We start from the raw sequence: 6,161 nt of genomic DNA, 5'->3' as shown, positions 1-6,161 counted from the left end.
AGCTGAAATTATATAAGTTGTGAAAGTCGAATTTTATATATTAATGAATCAATAAACCTATGTAAGAATTTTTTTTTTTATTGAGAGTTGATGGCATAGAACAAACAATATATGTCAATAAGGGGTCATCCATTTTTTACGTGTACTGTACGTCACTGCACACGATGGGGATGGCGGAGGTCCAGGCATTATTTAATTTTTAGTGATATTAGTAGCATGCGAATTTGTTTTTATAAGCCTACTTATTTGTCTTCTGAATATTGAATTAATTATCAGAAAATATTTTAAGATTATTTCATCAATGTTGGGAGATCCGTGAACTATTGTACACGTAATTAAAGGGGAGAGAGTTTGCCAAAAGTACTGTACATCGTTGTACTTTTGGCAAACTCTCACAACAAGAAGGGGAGTCAAAACTGATTCAAAAACTGTACATAATTAAAGGATGGCCTAAAAATATATTTCGTCATTTTTATGTAATATTAGATAAATTAAAATATCATGTACTGTATTCCTATTACAAAAACTAAATTTATCAAGTAATTTTTTACCCCTTAAAAACGCGGTAAGCACATCTCACACTTGACGATTCAGTGTAGTTGATACATCAAATAAATCATAGTGTATAATACTAAGATAATGTCATTCAAAAAATTATTAAAATTAGACTTATTTTATAAGTATATTTTATTGAAAATTAATGAAATATAATTGACATTTCAAAATAGGTCTATTCAATTTTATTTTCAATTTTTATCAAAACAACCACCGAAACGTACGGAATAAAGCATTGTCATCTCGCATTTCTTGAAATATCCGTTATGGCGTAAGTAATAGTCGTATATAGAATATTTTCTGTCAGCCTTTTGAATACAGTTTCAAGAATTGGACGCAATTCATCGTTTTCGAAATAAATGAAAATAAATGTTACGTAATCTAGAAGTTTCTGCATTCTTTTCCACTTTTTTAAAAGGACTTCAAGGAATTTAGAATGAACTGTCCTAGAACATATCGATAAAAGAAAGGACAGTTTAAACGAAAAGCATAAATTATCCATTTTTATTTAGGATGACGAGTTCAAAAACTTTAAGGTTTAAAATAAAATATATTTTATTCCATATTCTTTCTATAAAATTTATGCTTGTAGAGAAATTGTCCGAATCTGTTCCTGGTTATGGATGGATAACAATACACAATAGAGTCTAGCAATGACAAATATCGTCTACAGTCGATGTAGTGTATCTCGGAATATTGCAGTTAGTGCATCATCGTATGAATGAGATGTCGTTAATTTAGAAATTATTTGAATTTCTCTTGTTTTGAATGTATTTTCTTTTTCTGAAATTATACTTTATCAATATATATATTTTTATACAATTTACTTTCGTTATTTTTCTAAAAAGAATTATTCATTCTTATAAAACGAGTATTCGTATATTAATTTTTTCGTAGGAAATTAGAAACATGACCCGCCAATAGTCGAGTGGGAAAAAAAATCATCGAACACTGGTTATTGCTCACCTCACTAACCAGCTGCTTTTCAGGTTTTCTTTACGTGTTTAGGCACCTAATTAGAGGCCAGTCAGTAGCGTAACTAGAACCGATATTACAAGGGGACCCGAATTAAAACTTGTAAATCTAAATTTACCCCTATACAGTGTAATGTACCCAATAGCGTTGTAGATGAAGAGTAAACTCTTACATATTATCCATTATAAACTGATTGACAGTAATTTACATTGTAAAAATATTGAAGAATACAAATAAAATTTTTGTCTTCATAACTCGTCTTTTCAGTTGTCATTGACAATTCAAATACATAAAAATTCACTTACAGACACGACCTTTTATTTGAGGCTAGGCCTCTGCAAAAAACATGTAAATTGTCTAAAAACGTCTTCTGGCGACAAGTACAATAAATTAAAACAAAAAAACCATAAAAATTTTATATTTTTCTTCAATATTTTTACAATGTAAATTACTGTCAGCCATTTTTATGAACTATTTGTTGGGCTGAAATTTGAAAAATTTGTAGATCTGTAAATTCCCACTGTTGTCCGTCTGTCTGTCCTTCCTTAATCTCGAAAACGGTGTTAGATAAATGACATTCAAGACCAGATATGGAAAGCTTAGGAGCTGGAGACCCCAATTAATGGAATACGAAAGTCAGATGCAAACCAGAGGTCACGTTATTTCAATTCAAAAATTTTTCGGGGAGGAGTTAGATGACCAGCACAACTCCATTGCTAACGGAAAAGTGTGATGAATGGGGGCAAGACACTACAGTACTAATTTGAGGTGTAAAGCATATATTTTAAATGAAATAAATTAAAAATATGATTAAAAATTTCAGTCCGGCATTGTAACGATATTTTTACTTGTATTGCCGCTTTTCAGCTAGTTACTGCACTGATTGCCGTGGTAAATCCATTCACAAAATCCAGTGATTTTACATCAAGATTAATTATTTTTGTTTCTTTTGTTTTTGTTTCATTTTTATTTTTGTTTCTTTTGTTTTTGTTTCATATAAAAATAAACACGAAAAACCAAAAAGTGTGGAAAAGAAAATATACGATAGTTATTTTTGTTCTTTAACTTTATTTTAATAATATTACAGAACGCTGAAATATTTTGTCTTTAACTACGAAAATGCCTGATAAAATTATGCCTGATAAAATTAAAGAACTCGTTAAGAACAAAAGTCACACGATTAAAATATATAAACCTATATACATAAGTTATAATTATAAATTTCTCCCTGCATATGAAAACTTTTGATTTCTTCCAAGTATATTAATTAAAAGAAGCATTGTTTTCCGTTCCAAACTTTGTCTTGTTTTACATTAACGTTCCAAATTGTAAAACATTGCCTTACATCTTTCTAGGATTATCAAGCTATATATTGTAGCATTTTAATGAACTTAAGGATGTTAACGATTAATACATAAAAGATTACAGCGCTATAAGAAATCGTAAATGTTTTTTTATACTTTGTGAAAATTTTGGAAAAGTATAAAAGGCCGTTTTTAGCATTATATATAATTGTAAGCGCGTTTGTCACATTTAAATATTTTTTCTGTTCATATTTGATTTATTTTTAAAATTTATTTACAAAAGTAAGGGGCCCGGGTTCCTGAACGTACTTGGTCACACTACCGGGCCAGTTTTCTATAAAAAGTCCTCTCTGGAGGCACCCGCAGATTTGATTTTTTTCAAAATCTGACAAGAAGTGATTTTTTTGAATACATGTAGTTTTAAACTGAATTGTCAAATTGTGTATTATTAATGAATTGTACAATTCATTAATAACGACCAGACAAACTAGGAAAATACCAAATGTCTTTTGTAATCCATCATTTCACAAGTGAAAAATCTTGATTGCCGGATGGTAGAGGAGGCCAGGATTTGATCTCTGGGAATTCGAGATCGAATCCGGGCGAATAATTCTGGGGATTTTCATGGACGATCTGTTCCAGGTATGTCGGTTTTGTACATTTATTTAAGGAATATTACTCTTAATTTTTAGTTAAAAGATTCCTAAGAAATAAGAGAATATTGAGTACAAAATTATTCACAGATAAAGTCTATTATTCATAATTTTCTCTGCCTCATTAATACGATTTTCATGAAAATGTACTCGTATCTTTTATTTAGACTTGCTCAAGACATGACCATTCTAATCATTCAAAACTATAGTATATATGATATCCAAAACAGCTCATACAATGTCTTAGACATAGAAGAATGCAATTTTACATTGACGCACTAACCCAAACTAAAACCCTTCAATTATCCAAAAGTAGCCCTACGTTAAGTTAAAATTGTATTTGTATTGACAAGGTTTTATAGTTATAAAATATAATCAAGATACTTACTGACGTAAATGTAACAAGTAGACTTGAAAATGATTAAATATAGTAGAATAGCTTTCTACTTTTACCAACAACTTTACTCGTTTTCGTTCCCGAACCGCCCGTTTATCGATTGAATGCTGTGAGAATAATCACTTCATCTACCCGATTCTCGGATTTTTTGTACTTTGTCTTTATTAATAAATAATAAAGACTTAAGCTGGTAGTTTTCTTTCAAGCTTGGACTGGATTGAATTAATAAGGCGACGCAACACGATGGGGCAATCAGCTATTCCCTTGGTATACTGTCCTCTTATGTTACGTTCTTTATTCAATGCGTAGAAAGTCCTCCCGGAGAGTCTCCGAGAGGATTTTCTTCGGGAAACTAGTCCCTATTTAGGTATTAGACAAGTGAAGAGCACATCCAGAAAACTCCACGTGGCAATTTCGTTGGGTTAGGCGCGAATCCACGACCAATTGCCACTGTTTAGTGGTGTTATTCACTCGGCTAGTAGTGTGCTCAGATATAGTTTGGAACAGATATAGTTTTATAGTCGAACCCTCTCTCACCATTTTATAAACCTTTATGAACTGGTGAGAGAAATTATGTCGAACTCCCATGTGTATGTTTTTCAGACATTTTTGTTAATATTTTATTTATACAAAGTTTTACTCTCGTCTCTTTTAAGTGTTTGAAATACTTAATGTGAAATTAAGTACAGTATAAGTTTAATATTTTGAATCCAGGCGAGTAATCTCAGAAATTTTTTGTGGGTGGTCCGACTTCGATAAGTCGAATCTCTCACCATCCTCCCACCCCATTGGAGGCCTGGCCGAACCAATAGCGGGTTTGCTAAAAAATAAAAAAAAAAAAAAAAAAAAGGTTCAGATTAGTGAGAATACGATACAAATACTAATGAATTTATTGGCAGTTGTTCAATTTCATTAAAATGTAAATTTATATTCTTATCTTCCGGTAATTAAAATGGAGAAGTATTCCTCGTAGACCAATTAGGAACTTTAATATTAACATCAAGTCAAAATATATCAGAATTAATCATTTTTAATTACACGATTAATTTTGATAAACAGTATCTTTAATTTAACATTAGCATTCATAATAGGTATACAAAGATTACTTCTGTTTTATTACCGGAAGATAATAATAAATTATACAGACTTTTCTTATTGATTGATGAATAAAACTACATAATTAGTTTTTTTTATAGTTTTGCAAACAGAAAATGTCTGTTAGTCCATTAATTACGCAAACAGTTTTTCAGCCACTTTTGACTTCCTCCCAACCCGTCGAGTACAATATTTTTTGCGATCTTTCTTCGCGGCTATTGGTGTGCGACGGGTTGTACACGTAATTAGTGGACGAACCCTTAGTCGATCTTAACTAAAAAGATAGTCGTGTTTGGGTTCATATCAGGGCTATCTTTCAGCATTATAGGCCTCTGGGCAAAGTGCACTAGGCCCAGCCTACAACCGGCGGGTGATCGGTAAATTAATGTTAAATTAGCGTGTGGCCCCCCGGCAACTGCCCAGTGTGCCCGTACGTTGAAATGGCACTGGTTCACATACACCCGTAATATAAAATTGCTCTTTTATATTTATCATACTTTTCCGGCGTATAAAACACTTTTTTCCGAAAAATACTGTCTGAAAATGGGAGTGCATCTTATACGCTGGCAAATATTTTTTATTTAGGAAATAACTAGTCTAGTTGTTGCAATGTTGTTGTTTGTACTTGAAGATTCTTTGCTTTTTTACCTAAATACATTTACACACCAATTGTACGAAAATTACAGTAGACCTATTTTATTTTTCAATAAAGTAGATTAGAATTGTACTAATTTTTCTCCGTAAAAATCCTTTTGGAAAATAGGATGTGTCTTATACCGAAGCAAATATGGTATATGTACTGTACATTATGTAATTGTTAAACCGTTGGTAATGTGTTGAAAAATACAACTAATTCTTCATTTTCTTCTATTAAATCTATTTTTTTTTTTTTTTTTTTTTTTTATAAGATTTTCGCGGAAAATAATAGCATAGGCCTGAGATTTAGTCGACATTTTTCATATTGATAAGGAATCTTTGCATTTTTCGCCAGTAGGAAAATACTTAGACGAAAGAAATATTTTTAAAATATGAATACATATAATAAAACATATAATATACATTTGTATCGTACAATTTTGGTGATGTACAGTACAGTATTCAATCTAAGTTACAGTTCTGTCTTCACTAAAAATTATGGTCTGTAGATAGTAATGAAAATTGGTATATACTGTAAATGTCGAC

At 31.0% G+C, this 6,161-nt stretch overlaps 1 protein-coding gene across 3 annotated transcripts in view; it reads left to right on the top strand.

Moving 5' to 3' along the window:
• The window catches only part of LOC136973217 (uncharacterized), a 232,433-nt gene that overhangs the window by 188,958 nt on the left and 37,314 nt on the right, over positions 1-6,161 (top strand). The window lies entirely within an intron of this gene.

This window comes from Centruroides vittatus, unplaced genomic scaffold, assembly GCF_030686945.1.
Source record: "Centruroides vittatus isolate TY-2023 unplaced genomic scaffold, ASM3068694v2 contig_3118, whole genome shotgun sequence".
Taxonomy (NCBI): Eukaryota; Metazoa; Arthropoda; class Arachnida; order Scorpiones; family Buthidae; genus Centruroides; species Centruroides vittatus.
Note: the sequence above shows the minus strand (reverse complement) of the source record. Positions and strands in the feature narration are given on the sequence as shown.